General features: G+C 42.1%; 1 protein-coding gene across 14 annotated transcripts in view; it reads left to right on the forward strand.

Moving 5' to 3' along the window:
* ZBTB38 (zinc finger and BTB domain containing 38) overlaps window positions 1-17261 on the forward strand; it is a 76329-nt gene that overhangs the window by 14493 nt on the left and 44575 nt on the right. For 9 of the 14 annotated variants that reach the window (XR_004904245.1, XR_004904247.1, XR_004904246.1 and 6 more), the window contains exon 3: window positions 3918-3983. The gene's annotated coding sequence lies outside the window, so the exon portion shown is untranslated. Of the gene's footprint in view, window positions 1-3917; window positions 3984-4324; window positions 4918-16871; window positions 17010-17261 lie in introns of those variants that run through there. The other 5 variants (XR_004904250.1, XR_004904248.1, XR_004904249.1 and 2 more) reach the window with 3 other exon arrangements.

Raw genomic sequence — 17261 nt, forward strand, 5'->3', positions numbered from 1 at the left:
CTCACCTAAAGTGGATGACAACTAATATCCACCTTGCAGGATTATTGATTTACAATTAAATAACAAAGCTAAAATATTGAGTATACAGTAGGTTCTCAATAAATAGTAGCTATTATAGACTTAGCTGTGATCAAGACAGAAAGCAGAAGACCTGCTCAGATCTCGAGGCAAACTGCAGATGGTCAAAGGAGCACTGGGCTTCCCACAACATTTGGGCTACAATGTCAACCAATTGCATTTTCAGCCATTGAGAGATCGCAGCCATGTTGTTTCCAGGACTAAATATTCTATAAATAGATATAATAGCCAACCTCATACAAGTTTTTAAACTTCTTAAATTCTAAGAATTTAAACAAAAATGGTATATTTGATACATGCTTTATTTTAAAAATGTAGATCAAAGCAGCCTAACCTGATAACAAACTTACCCACAAATGTTGAATATCTGCATTAGGTGTAAACGGAAACCAGCTGTAATTTTTAATGCAGGGAATGGAATAAAGAAATGTGCAAAGTGATCCAAATGTTTATCAACCAAGGATTCCTCTGGGACTCAGTGCCCTGACTGCATTTTTCTTTTTTAAACACAGAGGCTCCAGCTTTGCTCATACTTGACTTAAGTTATTTGCGTAAGTCGTGCAATTTAACTTTAACCCACAGGACCGAAAATAAAATGAGCTCAGACTGCAGAACAATGGACTGCGAGCAAGTAAGAGCCTTAACCAAAGTGAAGGGCGCTCCCCTCACTGCAGGCTCTGTCCCTCTCCAGCCTGCTGCCACCAGATTAGTTTGGGTTCCTGGTGCTTGACTCGGCCAAGTGGCAAAAACAGGTTAATATTTACATCATGGAAAAGGGATTTGTCTTCAATCGTAATGTTTGTGCATATGTCCTGAGGATGCTGGTGAGGAGCATGAATTTTTAAAAATCGGAAGTGAGTGCATACCCTTGCCACTTGTAATCATGACAAGGCTTAAATAGTTCAGGCATGAGCATGGTTTTTTAAAAGTACAAAACAGGATTTACTAGTCAGAGAACGTCTGCCTAAACAAGCTCATCTGCCTGAGAGCTTTCAACTATAGTTCAAATTTGCTTAACACAAGCAGGTTTGTGTTAAACAAATTTGTGGCCACATAGGCTCATGGAGCATTGGGGAACATCACAAAATAACTGGCACGTGACTTTTAGGCCCATTTTGGTGGAGGGTGGAGAGACAGTCCTACAAAGAGTTTTGGAAACCGTTTGCCCAGGTATCTGGCTTATGGGTACCAGTAGGGTACCTGACCACATCCCCCATCCTGCTCCTATAAAGGGGACATAACACTATTCACTCATCTCTTGGGAGCCTGACATGGATTACTGTCCTTGTCACTGTCCTTTATCATCCCAAAAAGAGGAGTCATTGACTTAGTTCTGTGTGGTTAGACTTGATTCCATATTGTGACCAGCTTACAGGATAATAATTTGTGAGTATTTCAACGCAACTGCCTAGCTTTCTGAGGTTATTACCGGGGAATATGTAAACAGACACTAGTAGCACCAAATGCCTAGGTGGTCGCTTCAACCTCCTCCAACCTCACTCTCAGGACTCTGCTTTACAGATGACGTTATATTGCATTGGTACCTTGTAACTCAGAGTGATAGTCTCTACTTCTCGACCCCCATGGTAAAGGAGGAATTAGCCTACGGATACTCCATTCTAATTTTCTATCGCTGTCAATGCTAACCAGAGCTCATAGAGCAAGGATGTGGGGGTGGGGAAGATGGCTCCCCCATTGATGTTAGACCAGGAGCTACTGTTTCCGTTAGAGCCACGCTTATTTCTGGAATAAAGAGGGAAACGTGCTCCAAAGGGAAGAGGACTCGATGTGGTTCAGGTATGACCGGCCATCTGGACAACCCGACTCGGATACTTTAAAATGTATGGGAGAGAGCTGGGCTGGGTGTTTTCCACACATTGAGCTAAAAATCACTGGGGAAGGAGAGGGAAGGAGATAGAATGAGAGCTAGAAACAAAAGATCTGGTTGTGAAACCTAGTACCTAAGTCAGGATGTTCAAATACATTTTCTCCTTCAAAAAAATTCTGGGAAACTTGAATGTTTTGCTAGCACGATTATTTTTAGCCAGTCCTTATAGAAAATAGAGGCGCTAGAAAACTAACAACCCCAGAAATATTCATTTATTTTTGCATGTGTTAAAATTAACTACCATTAGCATATCCAGTGATACAATAGGCAAAGAAAGACTTTTGGAGAGATATGAAGAAGAAAAATGTAAATATTATGTATTCAAAATCAGTCTCATAGCATTTTATAAAAATCTTGGCTTATGTCCAGAATCTAAGGGTGGGGGTGGGTATGGTTTCTTTGTAGCTGAAGAAGGAGTGGAAAAGAATCTGTTCCATTTCCTTAAAAATAAAAGACTTCTTGTTTTATATAGCATGGTAAATGGAATGCTTTTCTGTTTTTTACCTGCCGGCAGGATCTGGAGGAAATTTTTCTAGCAAGCTATGCTGTTTTTCTCTCTTTGGGGATATGGTGACACTGGTTTTGTAGCAAAACAGTGTTTGCTTATTAGGCATTTCTTTAAAAGCCTGAATAAGCAGCTCTTTCCACATTTTTTTTTGTTTCACATGTTAAACATTTCATTGCAATCTGAGCTTCAATTTGTGTGTGTGTGTGCATGTGTGTGCATGCGTGTGTTAATAGAAAGGATTGAAAGGGGATGCATAAGAATTCTGAAAGGTTTTTTTGTTTTAAAAAAATTAATTCCTACAATTATGTGTTGGAATCTCTACAGAAGGTGATTCCAATTTATTACATCAGCCAAACTAGATCCCATCAATCTTGAGCTGCGGGGGTAGAGAGGTGTTATTGAAGAGGGCACGAAATTTGGTGTTTGAGTAGATGAGATTTAATTTTCAGAAAACATTTCACTCATAAAACGGATAGCACCCCAGTGTCAGCCCTGACCTCCATGATGTCAATGTCATCGTGCAAGCGTAGCTAAGATAAGCCTCAAAGTAAAACAAAGAAACATTGCATCTCAGCACAGCACCATTTCTTCTCTTACAGTACGTACGCTCCCTCTCTATAAATATTGCCTTTTGGATTTCTGTTAATGGCTTGTTACTTTACAATTTATCCCTTGGAGGGGGAGGGAGGAGAAAAATCATTTTGCACGTCCTATGTTCTGAGCAAGTACAGTAAGCTGCTGTAAGTCAACATTATTTAGGTCAGTATCCTAAGGAGAGCTTTTATCGTTCGTGCTGGTCAGCTAGCTATACATCCAAAGGAACTCAGCATCCATTTATTTTTCTGTCCTGATTGTATTCTGCTTCTAAGTTTAAGCAAATTTATTCACATTTGAATACCATTCCAGCTGAGGATGTATCTGCCGCTCTGTACTGCAGATACATTTAGCAGGATACATTTACACACTTGTGGTTAGAGGTTATAGCGCCTCCGATACAGACAGCTGATCATGCATTCTTCTACAAGTCTGCCGGCAGCATTTAGGATTTTAAAAAATAATCTAGAAATGCTACCCCTTTTATAATATTTTTTTTTACTTTGCCATACCTTAACAGTTTTATTTTTTTTGTTGTTGTTATCAGCAATTCCATGAAATTAACAGTCTATAAAATGCATCCCAAACCAGATACATACTGTATTGAAAGCTTTCTTCAAGAAGAAGACATGACAGTGTTCTTCCCAGCTGATTTTCTTCCTTAGCAAAAGGACTGTCTGATTCTCAGAAGCAGAAGGACACAGTCATTGTGCAGCAGCTCTGCTTAAGTGTATGAAATGCCTTCTACTGTCTGCTTGCAGAATTTGGAGTTGGCTAAACAGTGTTTAGTGATTGGGCTCATCTTGCATCACCAGTTGATGACATTTTTCTTTGTTCCCTCCTACCCAGTTGAACCAGGACTCTGAGGCTGATATGCAATGTCACTTCCAACATTAATCAGATACTGCATTTAAGGTGAGCTGTCCCTTGCTTCCTCCTTCCTCAGCGCTCGTGTGCTGCATGCAGTGCGTATCGTGCTCCTGCGAGCCTAAGATGGCAGGCAGGATTAGCTGTGCTTGTGCTGTGTGTGCATGCTGTGTGTAGAATTCATTACACGTTGCCTAGTATTTCAGATGTGAGTATGTAAATGCTCTGTATGCCCTATCATCTGGTAGTGAAGACTTATTTTTGCCTCATTACAGCCTTAGATATTTCAACATCACCTTTCAGTTCCGATTCATTTGCTTTTGGATGTTTGCTTTTCATCACATTCAAAATAGGATTTTACCTTTTTTTTAACAAAGCAAAAAAAAAAACCCCTAAAAACAAAACAACAACAAAACTCTGCTACCAGATGGTGTCTCCCCTTTCTTCTTGCATTTGCTGTCTTTTAAATAATGTATGTTGTATTGTTAATTAATGTGAATATCAAATTAAACACTTGAAACTTACATGTTTATTATGCAGGTAGGAGGCAAGGTGAGATCTATTTTTAACTCGTATGCACCCCACGGTGTGCAAACAACTTGGTTCTCAAATTTGTATTTTCGATGCTGGTATCAGTGGTTTGATTTTCAGCAAATGTGACAGTGGCCTTTACAGTGGTCAGCTCCGGGCTTTGAACTCTCAGGAGGAAGGGAAAAAAAAATTCAACACACCACCTCCTTGGTTGCAGCCTCAGACAAACCCTGGATGAGAAACTTCCTTTTTTCAATCCTGTTTTCCTGTTGATAAATTCAGTTCTCGTGATCACAGTACATCCAAGCTGTTCTGCGTATGATCTTGTGTGTGTGTGACAATTGCATCTAAAACTTGTGAGCAAGAAGACGGAGAAATCGGTCTCCATCGCTTCACATAAAAATGGCCGAGTGTCTTGTCATGCTAGCATTGCACTAAGTGATACATACAGGTAGGTTGAAATTTGCATGTTTTATAGAATTTGAACCATGCAGCAAGGATATTAGATGGATTAAAATATGACTTTTAAAACAAAAATAAAATAAGACAGTTGTAATTTTGGGGGGGTGTTATAAAATTGGACAGCCTTTTCTATTTAAATACTACAGAAATATATAGCTTTTAAAAACAGAAAATGATTCTGCAAATAAAAGTGAGATGATTCCTTTTTTAAAAAACTCATATATGATGGGTGTGGCGCCATTAGACAACAAAAGAATTTTTTTTGAAAAGTCTGTTGATTCAGCTTCATTTTAGCTTGAAACTAAAAATAAATGGGTTTCTGGAGATAATTTCAAAGAGCGCAAACAAGCTTAATATGAAACATTTAAAATATTTAAATTTTAAGAAGCGGTCTTTAAACGTGTTACATGAAAGATGAAAAATAAAAACTTGTATGTCTAAAAATTAATCTTAAATAATATACAGGAACAAATGTACTGCTTATATATCTATTATATGGAGGGCAGGAAGAGTTACAATTTTTAAAGGGGGAAATAATATGCGTAGATGGCCCTGTTGTAAGAAAAATAGCTTCACTGAATGAAACACAGTCCCTGGGATGGTTCACTGCAGACCATACAGCTGTGGTTCTGCAAGTACCGAATTCTGGCACTATGCAAAATAATTTCATAGGCTCTTTCCTTTCAGGTTAACCTCTCAAATATATTTTAGTTTCAAATTAACACTGGGCCAGAACCTGTTTCCTTGGTAACCAAATCTTATTTAAAAATGCAATAACAGATATGCAAAAGATTGTCTTTAAAAAACAAACAAACAAATGTTTAATGAAAAATTTACAGTGTTTTCCTGTCATATAGAGTCTGCACTGGTTTCAGACATTTTTAAAATGCGGTCTTTAAGCCTTAAAACCTAAGTCATATCTCTACATATATAGAGAGAAAGCTTTGCACAGTGAGAGCTTTGTTTTTCCCTCCTTTGTGCTCGATACTTTCAAAATTAAGGTTTTCTTTGTAACGTGCTCCAGAATGCTGGTCAAGGTTTATGTACAGAGGTGTAGTTTCATTATCACGAGTTCACCAGCGCCACTGAAACAAAAGGCATCTCAAAAATTCTGAGAATCAGAAACTGCTTGTGCTCTTGTTTTTCTTGATCCCTCCATTGGTAACCTCAGAGCTCTGGGTGGAGAAAGACCAAAGCCAAGCCCACCCCAATGATAAGTGCACACTGAGCTTCCGTGGAAATGTCCTCGTAGGTGTGTTAGGGGGAAGGTGCTGTCAAACCCGAAGCCTCCCTGAGGCTTGTTCCGAGGTGAAGAACCTTGACATTCAGGACCATTTGTGTAAATAGTTGCTGTATTCCAGCAGCTTGTCATATTCCAAAGCACTGTCTGTAAAATCAAACCCCTTACGGGCTAAACGTTTGTTGTTGCTGTTTTTGTTGTGTTGTTTTAAGGCCAACCTAAATATTTTGCTTGGGGTCTTTCTCTGCCTCAATTATATTAGATCATGATTCATCTCATAGTGATTTCGTTCTTTGGGCTGCCATGAAATATCCTTCCTGTAACACCTTTTTTTTTTTTTTTTTGACTGTTCGGGAGCCATTTTCCTTCCTGCCTGTGACTTAAATGACTAAGTACATTTTGAATATAGCATCAATCAAAGGATCATAAACTGAAGGGAAATGTCAGAAACCTAATTCAGTGTTGCCTATTTATTTTAGTACCAGTAGCATTAACAATTGCAATAGGATCAAACTGATTGTTATTCGCTCTTGAGCAAATAATGAGCCAGGCATTTGTAATTAATATACTCTTGCTATCCAAAAAGATATAACTACAAATGCCTTCTATTTTGATAGGCTGTTACCAAATAATCATTTTGAGCCCATTGGATTCTTAATCACGAGATTAAATGGATACAATGGAATTGTTTTACCAAAAAATGAATTCCTGATGGATTCAACAGTGTATCTCTTCGTTATAAAATGTTGATCCTTTTGTTTTTAACTCAAGCATGGTTGTGTCATCTTGGAGATTTTCACCCCTAATAATTTTTTTTGTGGCATTGTTCATTTATGTTGCTCTTGGTCTTGCCTAAAAAATTTTTAAACACAATTCAAGAAGCTTGAAAGCCAAATAAGAATGTTGGGAAGTACATTGTACTATTGTCATTCTAATAAATAGACCAGTGAATGGAAGACTAATTATTATTTATTACTTGGTGTGTTTCGCCTTAATGCCTTGCCTCCATATTTCACAGAAATGTTTACAAGGCACAGTGCTTTTCCAAACTTACCCATTTACAATTATTATTGGATTTCCTAGATTAGCCAAAACACTTCCTGCCAATTGTAAAGGATGGCATTTAGCCCTTCTCATTGTTCAGAAGGCTACGCTTAACCCATTACACTTTTTAGCTAAGGTGTTGATGCTGGGCAGGCCAGAGCAAGTGCGACAGGAAGAATGTGCAAACAACTGGTTTATTCTCACCAAAACAAAATGGGCAAATCTGTGTTTTTTCTGCCTGAATGATTTATAGTATAATATTTTCAACTCTTTTCTTCGTCGGAAAATAGAAAATGTTTTTCAAGGCCTTAACTTGGGCTTTTTTTTTTAACTTGCCTGGAGTAATGATCTATTTAGTTAGGTAAATGGTAAATATTACATTCAGTCATCCAAACTATATTAATTCAGGTTGATATGTATTGTGTCAATATCTTTTAATTCAAATGGATCTCATCTCTTCCTACTAGAGTGATATTAATCTACCCCAACCATTACCATGGCTCTCGTAGATAGACTGGTAGCCAGGCTATGTTCTAGAGCTGGTTGACATAGAAAGAAGATTCTGGAAAAAGACCTAGCACCTTTCCCTTTAGTGCTAAATCATGCTAAGCCTTTGAGTTCCTGGTTGACACATTTATTGAGCACCTATTATATGCCAGGCATATGTCAGAGGTTGGAAACACAGTCATGAACAGGAGAGACCAGGGTGTGCTTCTCATGGACCTGCCTCTAGTGTGGTGCGTAGTGGTGGTGGTGGGGTGTGTGGGGAATAAATACATAAACAAGTGATTAAAGAAGACAAGTACAAAGACAAAAAATAAAATTAAATTTAAAAAAGCAAGACGATGTACTGGGAGGAAGAGAGACACTTTAGAATGGATAGCCAGGAAAAGCCTTCTTAAAGAGGTAACATTTGAGTGGAGACCTACACAGTAAGACAGTTCCAGCCAGGGGCACTCGGCATGACCTGCCAGACGCTCACGCTCAAACTGCACACTTTGCTTTCTCACTGTGACTGCCACGCCATCAGAGCCTTGTGTGATGACTGTGGATTGAGCCTTATTAGGTAAGCTGCCCCTGCAGTGAGAAGGTGGGTCAGGCCCCCACGTCTGCCTTCCAATTCCCAGGACTTGGTGCCACTGGAGTCTTTGCTTTTGACCTGGCCCCACTGGGAAACAACCTAAGAAGGCGGAGTGGAACTCTGGACATTGCACTCCCAGGTGGCAATGAAGTTTTGGTGCAGGTTCAGTGCTAACCCAAGAAATCCACAAAGAAGAGCCTCTCAAAGCAAAAATAAAAAATAAATTCTGGGAAGCTTTTTGCTTTATTTTTCATAAGAATTCCAGAGTTTAAACTCAGGGCCAAACACTGAGCTAGCCATTTCCTTTCATTTTTTTTCAAAGGCAAAAGGTGGAAAGGTCTGTCCCATCTTGTTCATAAATTATCATTGTCCCCCAGTGCCCCCCACCCTTCAGCTCTGCAGGCCTCTTTGATGGCTGGTGGATTTCTAAAGACCTGACTACTTGGAGTGGTATGTATCTATTGGAATGAATAATACTGAGAAAATTCTCCTTAAGAACTAGAACTCTTTCATGCCTTATAGGTTAGTCTGTTGGCTGATGAAGGTCCAAGAAAAAAGGGATAGTTTTGCTATACATACAAGTTAGAAACTATATGGTCCTCTGAATGTTTCAGAAGCATCTTCTCAAATTGATTCATAATTTAGTGAACTTTGCTTATCACAAGTTAGAGGTGACCTGGCTGGCTTTTATACTTTGGTTTTGACTAGCCATGCAATGTTCCACTGCATTAAGACTGTTCTAGTCCTTTGTAGAAGAGTATTACCCATTAGTAGGAGAGGGGCCATCAACAATTCATTTCACTTCTTCCAGCATTTTTTGGGCACCTACTGTGTGACAAACCCTGCTATAACCCAGGCTGAATGGAACATGACATGAGACTCCCTTATGAAACTCTGGTCCAGGTTCCTACACAAGTCTAGAACATTGTACGGACACACACAATTGTGTGTACTCTTTGTTCCAGAAAGAAAGAATGGTGTGCTGTTCTCTTAGCGGCCTTTTATACTGTTCCCTGAAGGCTAGACTTCAGTTTGGAGCATCTCAGCCAACAGCAAGGATGTCTCTTCCCTGGGACACTGTGTGTCATCCTCATTACCTTCTGAAGATGTCTTGGCTCCTAATAAGCCACCGTATGTCTCTGGCTGCCCTGCTCCAAGCTGGTCTGCTTGCATTGCCAGGTGACCTGGATAATGGCTGCCACTCTTTCTCATTCAGGAGCAGATGTTAAGTTGAGAAGCCCCTGAATGCAAAAATTTGAATTTGTGATGCAGGCAAGATGCTTCTGTTCTTTCTTTCTTTCTTTCTTTCTTTCTTTCTTTCTTTCTTTCTTTCTTTCTTTCTTTCTTTTTCTTTCTTTCTCTCTCTCTTTCCTTCCTTCCTTCCTTCCTTCTTTCCTTCCTTTCTTTTCTTTCCTCTCCCTGGCTGACAATCAGTGGTCTCCCTGCTGGCTATTCTGCTGCAGGCTTTGTGGGCAGCAGGTAAATCAAAGACCAGTTGCCAAAACACTTGTTTTTGTTAGGTGATCCCAGCATGGCTCTCCATGGCCTGAATGTCTCTATGACCACAAAAATTGCTCTTTTGATCTTGTAACTCATCCTCCATCTTTTCCCTTAATAGCTTCCTTGCTTCTGCAGCTATTCCTGCTCAGGGTTCAAGACTAGCACTTGTGTCTACCCTCACGGTATTTGGCCTGCAGGGGGTTTTGTTTCCTCATTTTGTTTTGTTTTAAAAATGTCAGTGTAAATAGTCTTTCTATGTTCATGAAAAAAGTGAGAGCTTTCATGATTTTCTTTACATAATAAAATAAATCTCTCTCTTCCTTACCCCACCTACACCCACCCCTGCCCATTTGCTGCCAAATGGATATTTTGAAATTCCTTTTCGTTTGCTGCTAAAATCTTCTACACTGTCTGAGGCCTTGCTCTAATTAAGGCCTAACAGTCCTGCCCATCTTCCCCGCGCGGAGCTGAGCGCGACATGGAGTCCGTGCCCCCAGGGCCTTACAAGCCAGTGAGAGGAGAAAACAAAAGCCACCAGCTGAGAATGTGGTTAAATCCCAGAAGGGCAGTGCCCTTGTCATTTTTTCCCCTTCCTCTTGTTTCTTGAGCTGTGGAAGGGATGAGGAGAACCTTTAGTAGCAAAAGAAAGGGGCCATATCCTGGAAAGATCCTCTAGAAATTGCAGGACATCGGGGAGACGATGTGGAATAGAACGGGTGGTCGGTCATCTGAGAGGCACAGTGGGGAGACGGGGGTGACTGCAGACTGAGAGGGCAGAGGGGTGCCAAAAATAAGAAAGAGGGAACAAAGGGAGCAGTCAGGAGGCAGGCATGTGGGCGAACAAAAGGAGATGCTGCCGTGCTGCGCCCTGAAGCTGGGGCTGCAGGGTCCAAGGGAGAAAGAACTGGGAGGCGTTTCAGCTGGAAAGCGAAAGACTTGGGGAGAACCCCCCTGCGAGGCCAGTTGCAGGCCCGCTGCAGGCCCGCTGCTCAGGGATTGGGCATGCTGCTGTCCGGTCTGGCTTCAGTCATAGTGTTGGCCTCGCTGCTTAACCGTCCCACGTGGGCTTTCTGAACAACCTACAGACTGACATCATTCAAGGTGATTTATCCCAGAGTCTTACCAAGTCTCCATCCCAAGGCCCCCATTTTACATGTTGAGGATGCCAGAGGGCCCCATCCCCTATCGATGTACTAGATCTGAATTAACCTTTCAATTAAATGAGCAGCACTATAACACGTCCTGTGACCTATTGCTTTTGGTCTTCCACAAAGCTCAGGCTGGAGATAGAACTGAAATACCTGTGTTAAGCTGCAGACTGTGGAAGCTCTGCCTGCCACCCCATAGTCCTGTTGCCTACTGCAGGCATGCCGTTCTGCTTTTACAGCACCCAAAGCCAGTCATTCCTTGCTCTTCGCCAGCCTATCCAGCCACTCGTCTGAGTGCCTGGTAAGCCAGTTCCAGTGGATATTTTGATTGTTTGAATTCTGGGTCTCCAGGAGACCCAGGCCTGACTGGCACCCCAGCACTTAGTGTTGTCACCACCCTTGTACTTCTTGCTTAGCCCTTACGGGAACGTGAACCACAGAGTTCAGTGGCTGTGTGCACCTTAGGCCCACTTCATTCTGTCCCTGGAAGAACTGTGGTCCAGGGAAGTCGCAACTCTCCAGGTCACTCGGATAGTTAAGTGGCCGTGCTTGTCCCCTAGTCAAGAGCTCTTTCTGCCAGTGCTTTTAGGTTAAGAGAAAGTCCAGTTCTAAGCTTAGGCATTTGGAAACTTTTTCTAGAAAAGGTAAATATTTTATAGAAGATATGTTGTGGGTATTTATATAACAGCAGAGAAAAATTTCCGCAAACTTTTTATTGGTGAAATTAAAAATATAGCAATACATCATATTAAGTATAATAATAATATATGTACTGCCACAGATACAGGAGTGACTGCGGCTGGGTCCCCGTCAGACTTTATTTATGGACACTGAAATTTGAGTTTCATGTAATTTTCATGTCATTAAATATTGTTATTCACCTTCTGATTTTTTCCCAAGCATTTAAAAATGTTAAGAACCACTCCCAGCTTGTAGGTTATACAAAAGCACGTGGCAGGCCAAATGCGGCCACGGACCAGAGGTTGTGGGCACATCTTTTAAGTCAGAATCTGCAAACTGGGGGCCCACAGGCCAGGCCAGTCCACACATATATTTTGTCTGACTTTTAACAATGGTTTTACTTGAATCAGTTACCAATGTTTTTGTTTCCTATCGATAACGTTTTTAATTGTATTAACTTTTCTCATCTATGTATGTAAGTAAAATATAACTATGTGAAGTAAGTTGGAATGCTAACATTTTGGCACGTATTCTTTCCGTCTTTATCTATGCCTTATGATTTTTTTAATAGTCCAGATAATATTTTGTAGACAATTTTGTGTTTTCTTTTTAGTCACTTAATATTATAGCATAAGCATGTTATATCATTTTAAAATCTTTCATTTACATAACCTTTTAAAACTGTATTGTGAAAACGTTACACAGATGGAAAGACTAGCGTAATGAGCCCCGCAGCCGAGACACGGCTTTGACAATTCTCACCTGCCAGCCAGTCTGGTTTCCTTAATCCTCTCCAGTGTTGTTTTAAAGCAAATCCCAGATCATATAATTTTATCTCTAAATATTTTGGTCTCATTCTTTGAAAGATAACGATACCAAGCGAAAGCCCTTTTTCCTTGGAAATAAATGCCAAGGTATCTAGGGCAGGGGTGTCAAACTCATTTTCATCGGGGGCCACATCAGCTTCGAGGTTGCCTTCAAAGGGCCGACTGTAATTTTAGGACTGTGTAAATGTAGCTACTCCCGAACAGTTAAGCGAGAGCTCGGTGCTGCCGCCAGGTAGAAGCAAGGTGCTAGGCCGGATGAAACCAGGTGGAGGGTGGGATTCGGCCACGGGCCTCGGGCCTCGTGTTTGCCGCCTGTGCTCCAGGGGTAGAGAGAACAACACCTGCCACTCACAAGGGGTCCAGGAAAAATGATAGGTAGATATGGGTAGAGTGCATATAGGGGTTTTTTTGGTACTATTTTTGCAACTTTTCTATAACTTTGAAATATTTCTAAATAAAAAAGTTTTAAAAATGTGAATTACTAAGAAACAAAAATAACCACATTGTCATTATCACACCAACAAAAACAACAATTGTTAATAACATCAAATATCACAGTCAGCATTCCAATTTGTCCAGTTAATTCATTATTTTTTAAAGATTTTATTTATTTATTTCCAGAGAGGGAAGGGAGGGAGATAGAGAGAGAGAGAGAAACATCAATGTGTGGTTGCTGGGGGTTATGGCCTGCAACCCAGGCATGTACCCTGACTGGGAATCGAACCTGCGACACTTTGGTTCACAGCCTGCACTCAATTCACTGAGCTACGCCAGCCAGGGCTCAGTTAAGTCATTTTTTTTTTTATTTAATTTTTTTATTTATCTTTAGAGAGCGAGGAAGAGAGAAAAACAGGGAGAGAAACATCAATGTGTGAGAGATACATTGATTGTTTGCCTCTCACATGCCCCTAACTGGGAACCTGGCCCGAAACCCAGACACGCACGTGCCCTTGCTGGGACTCTAACCAGTGACCCTTCAATTTGCAGGCCATCACTCAGTCCACTGAGCCACACCAGCCAGGGTCAATTAGGTCATTAAAAAAAAAATTGTTCAAAGCACAATTAGAAATAAGGTCCACATAGTGCAATTAATATTTTCTTAAATTTATCTTTAGATTTCCCTCCCTCTCTTTTTTTTATCCTTGCTATTGCTGTAAAAAATTGTTGAAGAAACAGTTTGTTTGACCACAGTTTCCCACAATCTGAAATTTGACAGTTGCCTTCCTTGGTGCTATTTTACATGTTTCTCTGTGTAAATTGTAGTTACAACTAGACATTCGATCAGATTCAGCTTTCTTTCTTTCTTTCTCTTTTAAGTAGTCAACATTTCATATATTTTATATAAAATTTCTGGTTTGGGCTTCATTGGAAAATTCAGCAGATCTGGCATTTCCACCTGGCGACAACTGGTCTAGGGCTGGGTGCTGACCACCGCCACTCCCCACAGAGGTGGGACACTGATTATCCTGTTGGCTCCAGTTCACATCACTTCCTGCCCGGCTCCTGTGGGCATTGGAAGTCGATACCCCTATTCTAAACACAGCCTCTTCCTGGGCTTTGGTAGACTTCTCAACACAGCATCACAAGAGGCCTTTCAGGAATGCGGTAGAGATTAGAGAAAATGATTTGGACAAGCATTTTCTTAAAATGCTTGAAGGGAGAGAGATAAGCAACTACGTCAGGGAAGGCCAAGTGATGGAATCTGGTGAGTGTCCAGGATGAGGGAAAGAGGAAAATCAGCACGATAAATCGAGCTCACGAGTGCTGCAAGTGTGGGGGGTAGAGCAAGCTATGGATTCCTGTCCCATGGTGGGAAACAAAGGACACAGATGGGTTTGGTAGAGACAGCACTTCCATCTGTTTATATGTTATGATAATATTGAACCTTAAAAAAGAAACAGAAGGGGGGAAATAAATCGGCCAATAGTCCTAAGCAGGCAGTGTAGCGTAACAGAAATCATGGGGATTTTTTTTTTAAATGAGCTAGAAAACAAGGAAAATCTCCTGAAAAGGATCAGGAGCCGTGCTGTGGAGATGTTCAAGAATTGTTAGAAATTTAAGGAGCGAGGAGAGAATCTTGGAAGTCATAGGTTTTTGTTGTTGATTTTTGTGATTAGCAAACGTATTAAAATAAAAAGTATTATAAAGCTTTAGAAAAAGAAATCACATTTAGTTTTTAAAAGAATAAACCTTTCCAGAAAAGAATAAAATTATGACAATTTGGGGCGTTTCTGGAAATTTCCAGATAGTTCCCCATAGTCAGAAGAATGATTAAGAGAGAGAATCTGTGCCTGGTTATGAGGAAGGGTGGAAAATTTTGAAGGACAGGCTGATTATGTAAGTTTTAGGCTGTCGTGTTTAAAACTGTTGCCATGATATTTTAGTTATTAATAACAATTTGGGGAAATCTACTTGCTTCTGGAGAAGCATTTAGCTCTAATGAGAAAGAAATACCACTGTTTGTGAATTCCCAAGTGGATGTAAGGAGCCATTCATTTGCTAAGCCTCTTAGGAAAGCCAGAGCAGATTTTGCCCTTAACAAGCTGTTGACAGCTTCTGATCAAGGTACCACCTTGGAACATGTTAGCAGCACAGAAACTGGACTGTGGAGTCAGACCCGAGTTTAAATCCCTTTATGTCACTCACCATGTGACCCTGGCAGCTTACCCATGGAAAATTTCGAGGGTATAAAGGTTGCTTTACACACAGAAGCTATGATTCTTACCGCCTGGACTGTAGGAACTTAGAGCTCTGAGTATTTGACTTCCAGCACTAACAGCAACAACCACTCACACTTACAGAGCACTTACTATGTGCCGGGCATCACTGTAGATGCTTCATGTATATTATCCCATTTAATCATCAAAAAGCCCTGTGAGGTAAGTGTAATACTAAAATTAGCCCCATTTTACAGATGAGGAAGCCAAGACTCAGCGAAGTTTAGTAATTTGTCTAAACTTACATAGTGAATGACCTTGTAAGTGACAAAGCAGGCTTTTAACCCAGGCAGACAGAATGCATAGGCCAACTTACTTTGCTCGACCACTGCCACCTTCCAGTCTCAGGGAAACACAGAGAGCAATGCCCGAGGTTCCTAATTCGGGTGCCTCCATTTTGTTGGAGGTTGGAATGATTTTCAGTTTCCAAAAGCCTCAACGAAAACCCATAAACTTGCAATCAGACCACAAGTTTCTTTAGGTTGGAACGCATGATGAACAATGGGTTTGTAAAAGCTCTGATTGGCAATTGCATATACAAAAACACTGCAGGGTCATTTTTTAAGTGGGAGGATGAATCATTAGTTAATAAATGCAATTCAGTGTAATAGATCTTTCTAAACATGTGGCCTAGGGAGAGACAACAAAGGGTACTTGGCTTTGAGGAGGTCGGGAGCTGCTAGCGTCCACGTTGCCCTAACTGCCAGCCTTCAAAACCCTGCCTTTATTTTCAAATTTCACGTTCCTTTCATTTGGCTTAAGGGTAATAATTTTCCCTTGATTATTTAAAATAAAAAAAGTTCTACTGGTTTTGAATTTAATATTGAAATCTGCTTTATTCATCAAAAATGATCATTTTCTTAAAACATGGTCAGGAATTGGGATGCAGAATTGCAAACACGGTACTCGAAGCTGAAAACAGGACGGAAGTCAGCACAGAACAGACTTTCCATCCTAAGTGGTCACCCGAATCTATTCTAAAGGAAAAATTAAAATAAGACGCAGACTACCAAAACACAGGACACGTCGATGGGTTTTTAAGAACAAGCAAACAAAACCGGTACATTAGGGCACTAGGCTGTTAGCAAGCTCCACAGCGAGTTTGTGGCAGGCCTCACTAAATATTTTTCAATAAGCAGCCCCTGATCTTGGAAGAAAGACCCTAGGAGGCAGTCAGTAGCCTTCATTTATGGAAAACTGGGTTTGTTGCGTGAAATATCTTTTATACCACGTGCGGAAAATCAATCTAGGTCCTCAGGACAGCCATGGGAAAGCGCAGGTGACACCCCTATTCCTGAGAATTCGATTAAATTAAAACTGCGCTTGACTGTCTTCGGAACCTGCCTCTGTCAAATGCGCAGGACTTGGGGGTTATCTGGAATCTGGGTCCGCGCCCCAGGAACCCTTCGGCCGGCCCAGGCCTTGTTCTGATAGTGACTAGGCGGTGGGGCCGTAGACCCCTAACCGAATAGTCCTTCCGCCAGTTTAAAATTGTGTTTCCCCCGGAGAAGGTGGAGGCGGAGGCCGCTGTCCCCTTGGTGAGGTCTGGGGCCTCGCGGGGCCGTCGTGGGTGTCCCCGGGTCCCGCCGCTGCTCTCCCGGGGCCTCGTCCTCGGCGCCGGGAGTCCTCCCGAGCACCGGCCCGCGGGGCAGAGGGTCGGGCAGACCTCCTCCGGGACGGGCCGCGTCCAGTGCCCCGCGCCGGGGGCGGGCCGGGCTGGCAGAGCCCAGCCGCCGGCGTCCATTTTCTGGGCGGTGCTGTGCGGCGCAGCGGCGGGCCTGGCGGGTCCGGAAGCGCCATGGACCCCCGGGGAAGCGCGCTCGCGGCTCCGGAGTCGAACCCTGTAAGTGCCCGTCGCAGGGTCTGTGTGCGCGGCTGGGTGGGCGAGGCGAGGCGGGGCCCGCGGGCGCGGGGTTCCTGGCGCGGCCAGCCTGCCCCCGTGGCTCCCCGGGGGGGAGTATCGAAACCTGGCTGGGAAGCCCTGGCGCAGGACTGTGAGCTCCGCCAGTGCCGGAGAGCCGAGCTGCCGCAGGAACCGAGCGGCCGCAGGTGCCCGGGCTCCGGGGCCTACGCCGGAGGGGGAGGGGGCCCAACT

The sequence above is a fragment of the Phyllostomus discolor genome, chromosome 7 (genome assembly GCF_004126475.2).
Source record: "Phyllostomus discolor isolate MPI-MPIP mPhyDis1 chromosome 7, mPhyDis1.pri.v3, whole genome shotgun sequence".
NCBI classification, from domain to species: domain Eukaryota; kingdom Metazoa; phylum Chordata; class Mammalia; order Chiroptera; family Phyllostomidae; genus Phyllostomus; species Phyllostomus discolor.